General features: G+C 36.8%; 1 protein-coding gene across 1 annotated transcript in view; it reads left to right on the top strand.

Moving 5' to 3' along the window:
• The window catches only part of kctd12b (potassium channel tetramerisation domain containing 12b), a 55,684-nt gene extending 43,045 nt beyond the window's left edge, over window positions 1-12,639 (top strand). Inside the window, exon 2 of the transcript XR_010908312.1 lies at window positions 8,868-12,639. The gene's annotated coding sequence lies outside the window, so the exon portion shown is untranslated. The remainder of the gene's footprint in view (window positions 1-8,867) is intronic.
• Window positions 12,640-12,888: the final 249 nt, after the last annotated feature.

Raw genomic sequence — 12,888 nt, 5'->3', positions numbered from 1 at the left:
TGTTTCCGCACTGCAATGCTGGCGTGGAAGAGATCAAATGATCATCTCATCATATGTATAATGAAGACTCTAGTCATTCTGTTTTGCTCTTTCTGAATATCTCGGAGTAATCGCTTGCCTAATGTCTGGTTTGGTCTTCTTCACAGCGCACCTCTTCAAAACAGCTTTACAAAAATGCATGTTCATTAGAGATGCACGATATTATCGGCACGACATCGGAATCGGCCGATAAAAGCTTAAAATATAAAAATCGGCATCGGCCGATATGAAAACATTATGCCGATATGCCTTGCCGATATGATAACGTGTTGATATGCGCCTGCAATAACTCACGTGTGCAAGGAGTCCTACAGCGATAAGACCATGTCAGCACTGCAGTCATTCTTCAAGTGAAAACAAGAAAATACATTGCATGTACATTGATTTATATTGACTGTTTTTAAATGCTGCCTTGAATTTCTGAATGCACGTACAGAAGGACGTGACCGTCAGCAGCAGATTTGCCACGTTTTCACAACAAAACTAGCCCAAAACAAGCCCAATCGCGTCTCCCCACTCTCTAGCGCGTGCGGCAGCCTCCACAGCAGCAGAAGCTCCTCCAGGTCCTAGTGCCCTCCAGCTAGAGCGCTATATATTTATACATGTAGTGGGTGCGCTGTTGTTAGTGAAAAGTTACTTCTTGTTCTGAATAAACAAATCAGTAATGATGTCATAAATCACAAGCATGACACTTGTAAATTAAATACTTTTATATAGAGTGTATTAATCTGTAATAAAATTTTACGAAATGGATGATGAAAAATAATCCAAGGAGCTCTACAATAATTGTAGAATTAAAAGACAGCATCAATGGATGTCATGCCACCCCCACTTCATGTGCACAAACGTTACATCCAAAAATACAATATTTAGGTTACAGCTGCATCTGGGGTGAAAAATTACTGACTTTATTATTGTTATTTTCAGAGCTTTTAATATACCCTTATCATAAAAAGAACTTGATTAACATTTATTTATCTTCAACAAGAATCCTTTTAGTAAGGATACCTCAGAAATCTGAAACCAGAATGAAAAAAAAATAGTTTTTGCTCAAAATGGTGTTGTTTCCAAACAAAGGGAAAAAATAAACATATATCGGCATCGGCCAAAATGAGCTGAAAAATATCGGCATATTGGATATCGGCAAAAATCCAATATCGTGCATCCCTAATGTTCATACATTACAAAAGTTTCTACATTGTCAAAGTAAATGTCGATATGTCAGCAGCTAGCTAACATTGTGTATTCATTTTAGGCAAAGAGTGCATTAAAGACATTAATATAGAGGTAAAGACAGAAAGCAAATGGAAAGTGAGTAGCGTAGCTGCTGTTCTTTACATTTAAAGCAATTAAAAGTCATGTGCATTTGATCTGATATAACTGGAGTGCAAGGTTATGAGACGCATTATGTGAACACTCAGCTAAAGAGTCTTTAATCTAGATTAAAACTGGGAGAGCGAATCTTGAGCCCCGAACATTATCGGGAAGGCTATTCCAGAGTTAGGAGTCAAATGTGAAAAGGGTCTCCCTCCTTTAGTGGACTTAGATGTCCTAGGTACCAGAAGCCCAGAGTTGGATTAGGATGGATTATAATGCGATAGAAGATCAGTTAAATACACAGGAGCTAAACCGTTGAGGGTCTTATAGGTCAGTAGCAATACTTTGTAAATGATATGGAACTTAATAACCAGTGTAAAGATGATAAAATGAAGGCTATTTGATCATATTTTCTCAAACTAAATTCTAGTGGGTCATACTAGATCTATAACACTGTCTTAACATAATGGCTATGCTTATGCAGTTGCCTCAGGGGTTTAACTGAAGAGGAAGAATTGATTGTATCCTTCTAGATCTATTCTAAGAGATACGCTTTTGGTCCAATAAGTAATACCGCAATCATTTTCTTCTATTAAATTCAGATAAGACTGTCATCCAATATTTTATCTTTAACACACTCCGTCAACTTGGATAATCGACATAACAGTGGAAACTACACTGTAAAAAATTATATGTTCAATAAGTTATGATAACATATGTTTTTACATTGTTTTAACTCATCAAAATAAGTTAAGAAATGTTAAACTTGTTTTTATTAGTTATGCAAGATGCAACTCATGTTTTAAAGTCAGTTTAACATAATTTAAGTTGAAATAACTTAAACATCCAAGTCGATTGTACTGCAAAAGTTCAAAATTTGCCTTTTTTTTTACAGTGTAGTTCTGTGTTTTCTAACAATATTACCAAGGGGCAGTATATTGAGAACAGCAGAGGGCCTAACACAGATCCTTGCGGCACGCCATCATTTACTGATGTTAACTCGGAAAATTCCCTATTTAAACAAACAAAATGGGAACAGTCAGAACACACAGATTTTAGACATAAATGGACAATTTGAAATGGGTCTGTAATTGAGACGAGTTGAGAAGAGGCTCTTCTGCTACTTTGTACAACTTTTCAGTGGGTATTGGATCTAATAACCAGTTGTTGGTTTAGATGCAATGATACGTTTATTTAGCTCTCCCTGTAGTTAGTAAAGTAAAGTAAAGTACTGTAGTTATCAAGGGGGCGGTAATTGAGTCTGAATCATAAAATGCTATCAAAGGTTGAACATTTAAAATTTAATTTTTGATGCTTTTTTTTCTTCTGTGTTGGAATATTCAGTTCAGGTGATGTCTGTTTATTTAGCCGTGTTTCCACCGCAGGACCGTTCCCATCTTTGCACTCGGTGTGCTTCGACCGCAGGGATCACACACACACAAAAAAAGACTCTTTGAATGAACATAAAAAAAAATCATGGAGAGTATTTCCACATGATTACCTTGCTTTATTTTAGCATTATGCAATTCTGTTATTCCAATTTAATGTACTTACGTTGGGTCAACTTAATTTATTACGGTTGATTCAACTTATTTACTATGGTTGGGCACAGCTTAATTTAATACTGTCAGCTCAACTACACAAATTTGTTGTAATCTTGTTGTATTAACTTAAAATCATTTAGTCAAAACTACTGAAAAAAAATCATGTCAATCCAACTAGATAAAGTAGGATATAGAGGGATAGAACTGATGGCCATATTTATTCTATGGGAACTGCTTCACATGAATTAGTTTTCTTTATTTCTATAAAAACTATTAGTCAACAACACTTGATCACTTGCTAATTGTAACATGCTAGTAATGATCAAGTAAAGCATTTCTCGTCACTGGCATTAGCACAGTTTCAGCTCATTGAGAACAGCACACACTGTAAAAAATATTTAGAAAAAAAGTTACCTGGTTGCCTTAAAATTTTGAGTTCATTGAAATTAAAATTGTGAGTTATTTCAATGAACATTTTTTGAGATTCGACAACCTTTATTCAAATATTATTAAAAGATTTTGTAAGCATATTGGGTAATTGTGTGTGTTTTATTTCTGATGATGCAGTGAAACATGCCAAATTGTGCTATTTTCATGATTTATTTTTTTTTTTATGTGGTTCAGATACAAAAATATTTTGAGTTTCTATTTATTAAACACATTTTTAACAACTCAAATTTTTAATTTCTATATACTCAACATTTTAAGGCAACCAGGTTACATACTTTATTAAGTTAAACCGACAAAAACCAACAATTTTTTTTTACAGTGTAGCTTAACCACAAGATCTACACTTCACCATAATGGTAACCTAAAAAAAAAAAAAAAAAAAATCACCACAACAACACAACACAACACAACACAACACAACTTTTAAATGTCAAATAAAACATTAACAGGTCTTTCCCTGCACTTCACTTCAACATTTACTCTCCTGAGGCATCCCTATGCAAAGCATACTGGGAAATAGAAATACACTGCCCAGTTCAGTCAGCGCAACATAAATGATTCATGTAGTCTCAACACAAATGGTTTAGGTTAACTTAACATTTGACAAATTTTATTTCATTTAACCTAATAAAATCAAGTAAAAAGATGTGTTGTTTCAGCTTATTTTATTTAAATACACTGAGCAAACAGCTAGACTTGTTTTTTTTTTGAGTGCAGGGTCTAAATGAAGCTCCAGGTAAAAATGTAGGTAGTACTTTTTCAAAGTTCAGGAACTTTCGGGGGTGGGACTTGGACACTGACCATGCTGATTGGTCGAGATCACGCAGCATTTTGGTTGGTTGACTCCACGCATATTTCAATCACCATTTTTAAAAGTCTGTTGCGTTGCGAGTTGTTTGCTATTCGAATAAACAACACTCAAAAAAATGGTTCAGGCCCTTCATACGACACGTTTAAATTATGTTTACTTAAACATATCTAATTTTGATAACATTTAATTTAATTGTTTTCAGTCAACCTAATATATTTAAAACTGAAGTTTACCTAATTAATTTGTGTTGACATAACTAACTGGGCAGTGGATCTGTAGTTCCCAGCATGCTTTGCAAGGGACTAAATGATGAGAGTAAATGTAGGGATTAAAGTGTTAATGTATGGTTTTCTGTAAAGGGAAAGATGTTGTAAGTTAATGTTAGTGTTTAATGTCCAGTAATGTTGGACATTTAGAGGAGTTTCTGTAATGTTTTTTAATTGGTTACCATTTTGCTGAAGAGTGGTGCCTGTGCTTAGGCTGTGGGCACTCAGTGAGCTATGCTAATGTTAGGCGTTACATCACCCTTTTCTTACATTTTCATTATATACATTGTATATGATGATGAAAGTATGACACGTTCAAAAAAGTCATGTTATAAAAATATAAACTGTATTTGATAAAATTGAGTTGGACCAACTCAATTAATTGTCCAAAACTGAGTTTGGCCAACTCAATTACATTTCATTGCATGAATTAGATTTTTATTATTTAGGGCTACACATATTTATTGGATGGAAAACCTGCCCTCAATTAAATTGAGTTTGTCCAATTAGTTATTTTTTTTTGAGTGAATGGAGTTTAAAAAATACGGCCGATGGACTGATGACAAGTAAATGAGTTTGCTCTAGCATACGATTGTCTCTCTTGGTAGCGCGAGTAATACTGTTGTATCACAGTGCAGTACTTTTCTCTACATTTTTCTTAATCTGAGGTGTGCAGCAGTTTCTAATGTACTAAAGATAGTGTCCATACCGCTAGCCATTTCATCACGTTTATTTATGTGTACACTGAGCAGATGAGACAGATCAGGCAGGTTATATATGAATCTAGCTTTCGTGTTTGGGATGATTGTTCTCCCTGGTCGATAATGCGGCACAAGACGGCAAATATCAGCAATACGCGCGTTAGGTAGTGATTATTGGTCACTTTGCGGTATAATATCTATATCAATAAGATTGATTGCAATGCGATATAATTAAATCTAGAGTATGATTAAAACGCTGAGTGGGTCCGGGGACGTTGTGCTGGAACCCAAAGGAGTTTAAATGCAATTTCTAGTGCATCATTTGCATTATCTACCAACAATCAATACTTTATTGATGTTGACCAATAGGTCTAAGAAAATCTGCAAGCTCTTTTAGGAACATAGGGCCCTGGAGGTCGACACACGATAGCCAAGACAAGGGATTGCAGTGATCTCTTATATCTGAAAGCATAACATTTAGTCTGCCTGACTGTCTGTCTATCTGTCTGACAGACAGACAGACAGACAGTCAGACAGACAGACAGATAAACAGACAGACAGACAGACAGACATAAACAGACAGACAGACAGACAGATAAACAGGCAGATAAACAGACAGACAGTCAGACAGACAAACAGTCAGACAGACAGACAGACAGACATAAACAGACAGACAGACAGACAGACAGACAGATAAACAGGCAGATAAACAGACAGATAAACAGACAGACAGTCAGAGAGACAGACATAAACAGACAGTCAGACTGACAGACAGATAAACAGACAGACAGACAGACAGACAGAGAGAGAGAGACAGACATAAACAGACAGACAGTCAGACAGACAAACAGTCAGTCAGACAGACATAAACAGACAGTCAGACAGACAGACAGACAGACAGAGAGACAGACAGAGAGAGAGACAGACAAACAGACAGACAGTCAGACAGACAGACAGTCAAACAGTCAGACAGATAAACAAACAGACAGACAGAGAGAGAGACAGACATAAACAGTCAGACAGACAAACAGTCAGACAGACATAAACAGTCAAACAGACAGACAGTCAGACAGTCAAACAGTCAGACAGACAAACAGTCAGACAGACAGACAGACAGACAGACAGTCAGACAGACAAACAGTCAGACAGACAAACAGTCAGACAGACAGACAGTCAGACAGACAGACAGACAAACAGTCAGACAGACAGACAGACAGTCAGACAGACAAACAGTCAGACAGACAGACAAACAGTCAGACAGACAGACAGACAGACAAACAGTCAGACAGACAGACAGACAGACAGATAAACAGACAAACAGTCAGACAGACAGTCAGACAGATAAACAGACAAACAGTCAGACAGACAGTCAGACAGATAAACAGACAAACAGTCAGACAGACAGTCAGACAGATAAACAGACAAACAGTCAGACAGACAGTCAGACAGATAAACAGACAAACAGTCAGACAGAGAGACAGACAGATAAACAGACAAACAGTCAGACAGACAGTCAGACAGATAAACAGACAAACAGTCAGACAGACAGTCAGACAGATAAACAGACAAACAGTCAGACAGACAGTCAGACAGATAAACAGACAAACAGTCAGACAGAGAGACAGACAGATAAACAGACAGACAGTCAGTCAGACAAACAGATCTGCTTGTTTACAACTTGGTAACTTCCAAATATATTCTTTTGTGTTCAGCAAAAGAAAGAAATGTATACAGGTTTGGAAAAACTTTAGGGTGAGTAAATGATGACAGCATTTTCAGTTTTGGGCGAACAATCCCTTTACGTGTCTAAATACTTTTTCAAAGCACAGAATGTAAACAGAAAAGGGGGATGTGAGTATTCTCTGTGAAGTCTCTCCACAGGAGTAGCTCAAAAGCAGAGGGACCTGTGGGAGGTTTAACTGTTCACCCAGTCCAAAAGACCAGCGAGATTTCCGTATTGGACGTTAAAGTGCATCGCATTTGTAATTCGTCAGGGAATGATTTGAGTACAGTTTGCTTTAAGCCTGTGGTTTGTTCTGCTTTTAACATGCATTTTGTGTCCATTTGTGTCCATTTTTCTTTCCCATTGCATGATTCTAATCCAAATATTTTGTGTTTTAAAGCTAATGATACGCAGTGGCATTCAGATGAACATTTTTAAGGATTTAATGTTTAATGTGTAATGCACATTTATTAGATATTCTTTAGTATTTTAAAAACCAATCCTTCATTTAATTTTATTTTATAAAAAATATTTTATTCATATAAACATTTGAAAACAATCAAATATTTTTTTTAAAGATGCTTTAAAAGCATCTTTAAAAAAAAACTATTTTGTTGAATTAAATGTAATATATTTGTTATGAATTAAAAAATACACTGGTGTATTGTGTAATATTGTGTAGTCAGACAGACACTGTAAAAAAATATTTAGAAAAAAGTTACCTGGTTGCCTTAATTTTGAGTTAAAATTTAAAATAGTTTTGAATTTTGAGATTTGACAACCTTTATTAAAATATTATTAAAAGATTTTTGTAAGCATATTGGGTAATTGTGTGTGTTTTATTTCTGATGACGCAGTGAAACAAATTGTTATATTTTCATGATTTATCAAATTTTTTATGTGGTTCAGATACAAAAATATGTTGAGTTTCTATTTATTAAACACATTTCCTTCATTGTATCAACTCAAATTTTTAATTTCAAAAAAAAAAGTCAGACAGACAGATAGAAAAAGTCAGTCGGACAGATAGAAAAAGTTAGTCAGACAGACAGACAGACAGTCAGTCAGACAGACAGACAGACAGAAAAAGTCAGACAGACAGACAGTCAGTGAAACAGATAGACAGACAGTCAGATAGAAAAAGTCAGTCAGACAGACAGTCAGTCAGTCAGATAGAAAAAGTCAGTCAGACAGACAGTCAGTGAAACAGACAGACAGTCAGATAGACAGACAGACAGACAGACAGTCAGACAGACAGTCAGACAGAAAAAGTCAGACAGACAGATAGAAAAAGTCAGTCGAACAGATAGAAAAAGTCAGTCAGACAGACAGACAGACAGTCAGACAGACAGACAGACAGACAGAAAAAGTCAGACAGACAGACAGTCAGTGAAACAGATAGACAGACAGTCAGATAGAAAAAGTCAGTCAGACAGACAGTCAGTCAGTCAGATAGAAAAAGTCAGTCAGACAGACAGTCAGTGAAACAGACAGACAGTCAGATAGACAGACAGACAGTCAGACAGACAGACAGTCAGACAGACAGTCAGACAGACAGACAGATAAACAAACAAACAGACCGACAGACAGATAAACAGAAAGACAGACAGACAAACAGTCAGACAAACAGTCAGACAGACAAACAGAGAGAGGGAGACAGACAGTCAGACAGACAGACAGACAGACAGACAGACAGACAGACACAGAGAGGGAGACAGACAGACAGACAGACAGTCAGACAGAGAGAGGGAGACAGACAGACAGACAGACAGTCAGACAGAGAGAGGGAGACAGACAGTCAGACAGACAGTCAGTTTTAATGGCATTTCAGTAAGCTTGCTCTCTCAAGCCAACTTAATGAGTTACAATTTTATTCTCCATTTTAATTATGCTGTATACTAAATAATTCTTTAAAAATTACAAAGCCATTATTCTGTATATTTGCTAATAATTCCATCATCGAACACATTTACAGATATGTAATTTAATTTCTGTTTGTCATTTTCCTATTGACAGGTGGCAGAGCATCCATGTCTCCCTGCTTCAGTGATCCAGATATTGACGGAGCAGTGACGGAGACCCTTTATAACCCACATACGTCCAGCGTCTGCAGCCAGGACCACACAAACACTGAGCTGGACAATGACTCTCTTTCAGACCCCCTTCCACCCCTTCCTCCACCCCTTCCTCCACCCCTTCCTCCGCTGGACAGCCCCGAACTGCCCCCTCCGGACCCTGTCAGTCCTGCACGTCCCACCACTTTATCTCTGAAAACACTGCCCCGATTCACAGTCACCAGCACCATGGCCTCCACCACCACCTCCATTACCAGAGAGAACGGTGGGCCGCTGTGCAAAGACCCCGAAGAAAACGAGAAGAAAGTGATGGAGGATGAGCTAAAGAAATGCATTGAGGATTTCAGGAAAATCCGCATACCGAAACTCTTCCCTGACCGCAAGAGACACTGGCAGAGCGACCTGCTCAAAAAATATGAGTAATATTAAACCGCCCTGCTGAAAACACCAGCATTGGTTTGGGTTCTGGGTCTAGTTGCACCAGCTATATGCGAGTTGCTTTGCCTAGCTGTGGCATAAAGGAGCATTACACATTACGTGAATAAATGAGGCTCTTCAACACAACCTGATCGAAACAGCTCTGTGTTGGGCTGTGTTGTAAATGTCAGTTATTGTTTTTCTTGTATCAATCTATTTATTGCTCCTTAAAGGCACAGTATGTAAGTTTGGCCACTAGAGGTCGTTTATTCAAAACAAAGGCGTAGCTTGATGATGTCGTGTATGAGTGTGGAATTATGGGAGATGTAGTCTTGACCTCACACCTCCACAGCCGATGGAAAGGAATCTGATCGGGCAGAAATCATGCTCATGAATGAGTGAATGTATTAATACGTTTTATTAACGTTATGGCGGTATGAAGCAGGACGTGCTGAGAGCCGCGGGAGTGAATGCTAATGAGAGAGACCTTATTATTTTATGCTTTTATTCTGCTTATGCTGAAGTCGCCACCTCCGCTATTTCCGTTGTGTATGTGGGGTAACGCAGCGCTGTTTTACATGCTTAAAACAATCACACTAAATACATCTGAATGTGTTGAAAGTTATAAGTAACATTACTCTGTGTGTTCACTCGGTGGCGGCTATGAGAAACTTGTTGCTGTTAAAAACAGGATGGCTAATTAACCGTTGCTAAATGACATGCAAATAATTTTTATAAACTGTATTGTATGATGGAGAAAGCTCTCTCTGATTATGCTGTTAGCCAAAGCGTCGTCTCTGAGGTAAAAACGTTACTCGCGGTGAATCAAGAAAAGAGCGATTCAAACAATAAGACTAACCGAGTTGAGCTGTATAACAGTGATCGGTTTTCTGTTGATAAACGTATCCAAACAGAGGCTCGTCTGTCTAACAAAACATTTGGAATAATGTAAGTACACAAGTCAACAAAATAAATAACATTGTTATAGTGTTTTTGGATATTTTAATTTAAAAAAAAATTGTGCCTTTACTAATTATTTACATCAAATACTTTTGTTGTTTTATGATTAAGTATCGTATTGCTGTGGAAACTATTTTTACCCTTAATTACGTGAATCAAATGAAGCTAGTATCAACATTAACAACCGACCCCTTATTGATAACCTACACTCTAAAAAATTCTGGGTAAAAAACAACCCAATGTTGGGTCAAATATGGACTACACTGTAAAAACAAATGTGTTGTTTTTTGTTGGTTTAACTTAAAGTAAGTATCCTGGTTGCCTTAACATTTTGAGTTTATTGAAATTAAAAATTTGAGTTGATACAATGAAGGAAATTTGTTTAATAAATAGAAACTCAAAACAGTATTGTCTCTGAACCACATAAAATTGATAAATCATGAAAATAGCACTATTTGGCATGTTTCACTGCATCATCAGGAATAACACACACACAATTACCCAATATGGTTACAAAATCTTAATTTTAATAAAGGTTGTCAAATCTCAAAAAATGTTCATTGTATTAACTCACAATTTTAATTTCAATGAACTCAAAATTAATGCAACCAGTAACTTTTTTTCTAAATATTTTTTTACAGTGTAAACCAGCAAATAGGTTGTTTTCACCCAGTGATTGGGTTGTCTTAAGTAAATATTTAACCCAACCACAGGATTAAAACAACCCAATTGCTGGGTTAGTCCATATTTGACCCAACATCGGGTTAAAACAACCCAGCATTTTTTAGAGTGTACTAGCTGCTCCAGCTTTTGTTGTTTGTAAAGTCATGCCGGTGAGTAAATAAAGTAGAAACTTGCGAATGGCTGGTGCAACCCTTCCCTCGCCCCTAGTATGGGATGCTGCTTCACTAGCAAAGTCTACTTTGGTCAAACCAGCTTACACTCTAAAAAATGCTGGGTTGTTTTGTAAGAATCCAAAATAAAAGATATTTGATATTTGACTTTTTTTTACTGTGTTCCACCCCCCTCTCTCTTATCAGTGGGCGGGATTCCTAAAGACAAAGAGATGTTGAGGGCCTGTAGGCCAATGTGTGCCACACCTGTAGTACAGTGGGGGAAGTTTGGTCTGATTGGTCAGTTTGAATGTCTCAGGGTTTCAGTCACATGGTCAAGGGATGGATAAAAGAAGATTGCAACTGTTGCTCTGGCGGTCTTTTTGCTCTGGCTGTCGCTTATAGGGGCCTTCTTTGGCTCCTCTCTCTATCTCTATCTCTATCTCTATCTCTCTCTATCTCTATCTCTATCTCTATCTCTATCTCTATCTCTCTCTATCTCTATGGTAACATTCTATACATGCTGGGTACGATTAATGGTATAAGTTTTTATCATCTCATTTATCTATTTTGTAACCATTTTAAGTGTAACCATAACCGGATTTTGTCATTAAATTCTTTCAATTATAAATGATTTGCTAACCAGTTTTGATTTGGTATTGACTTTGAAGTGCTACCTATCGCAATACTATATAGTCACATTAAAGCAGCGCTCTCCCACATATTTTGCTATTGTAACTGCGCTTATTTCCGTCGTTGGTATAAGTTGCAGTGGGTGGTTATAGACGAGAAATGTACAGTTTTCTACCATCACGCTGATAACGTTTCTTTAGTCGTTCGGCAACCCTGCCGTCAGAACCACTGTAGGCGATCCACCTTTACAGTTTTAACCCAATGTTGGGTCAAATATGGAATAACCCAGCAATTGGGTTGTTTGGGTTAAATATTTGCTTAAGACAACCCAATCGCTGGGTTAGTCCATATTTGACCCAAAATTGGGTTATTTTTTACCCAGAATTTTTTAGCGTGTAGTTTTGCTGGTCAGCATCTTGGCTCTGCTGGTCCATCAGCTACAAAACCATCATTGGTATGGGAATTCATGCTGATTTAAGCCTGTGTTTTCATAAAGGGAACAAACTGAAATTACAATTATGAAAATGATTTCTGAAAACAACACGATGTCAAAGCATTTGAATGTCTTCATTTTAAGTCCAGAGTCTCTTAGCAGTTCAGTAAAACATGTTGAGTAAATAAACAAATCTTCCTTAAAACTGGGTGTTTTAAAAAAGTCAAGACATCCTGAATGAAAAAGAAATTCAAATGTATATATGGCAATTTATGTTGAAGCCTTTGATGGTTTGAGATTTTTTAACTTTTATTTTTTTCATTATATTTTGTGTAGAGAGAAGAAATTATTGTATGAACAAAATAATTATGGTTAATGTAATAGAATGGACTACAAATATGTGAAATAGTTCCTGCTAGTAATTTCTGAAACAGTAAATAAAGCAATAATACCTTAAAGCTGTCCGTCTAATACCACAAGAAACGCTTTGATGGAGTCACAGTGTTAACAAAGGAATCCACCTAATGGCTTACAACTAGATCACAAGTGGACAACTCTATATAAAGGTGTAAAGGGGGAGTAAAATGATTTGAGCTTGTCCTCTTTCGACCACTTCAAGAAAGCGCATTAGACCGGATTTGCTTTGGCAGTGTTAACACTCATGGGGTCGAATGCGTTCAAAAAGC

This window comes from Pseudorasbora parva, chromosome 11 (genome assembly GCF_024679245.1).
Source record: "Pseudorasbora parva isolate DD20220531a chromosome 11, ASM2467924v1, whole genome shotgun sequence".
Lineage (NCBI taxonomy): Eukaryota > Metazoa > Chordata > Actinopteri > Cypriniformes > Gobionidae > Pseudorasbora > Pseudorasbora parva.
The sequence above is the reverse complement of the archived record's forward strand: the minus strand, read 5'-3'. Positions and strand labels throughout refer to the sequence as shown.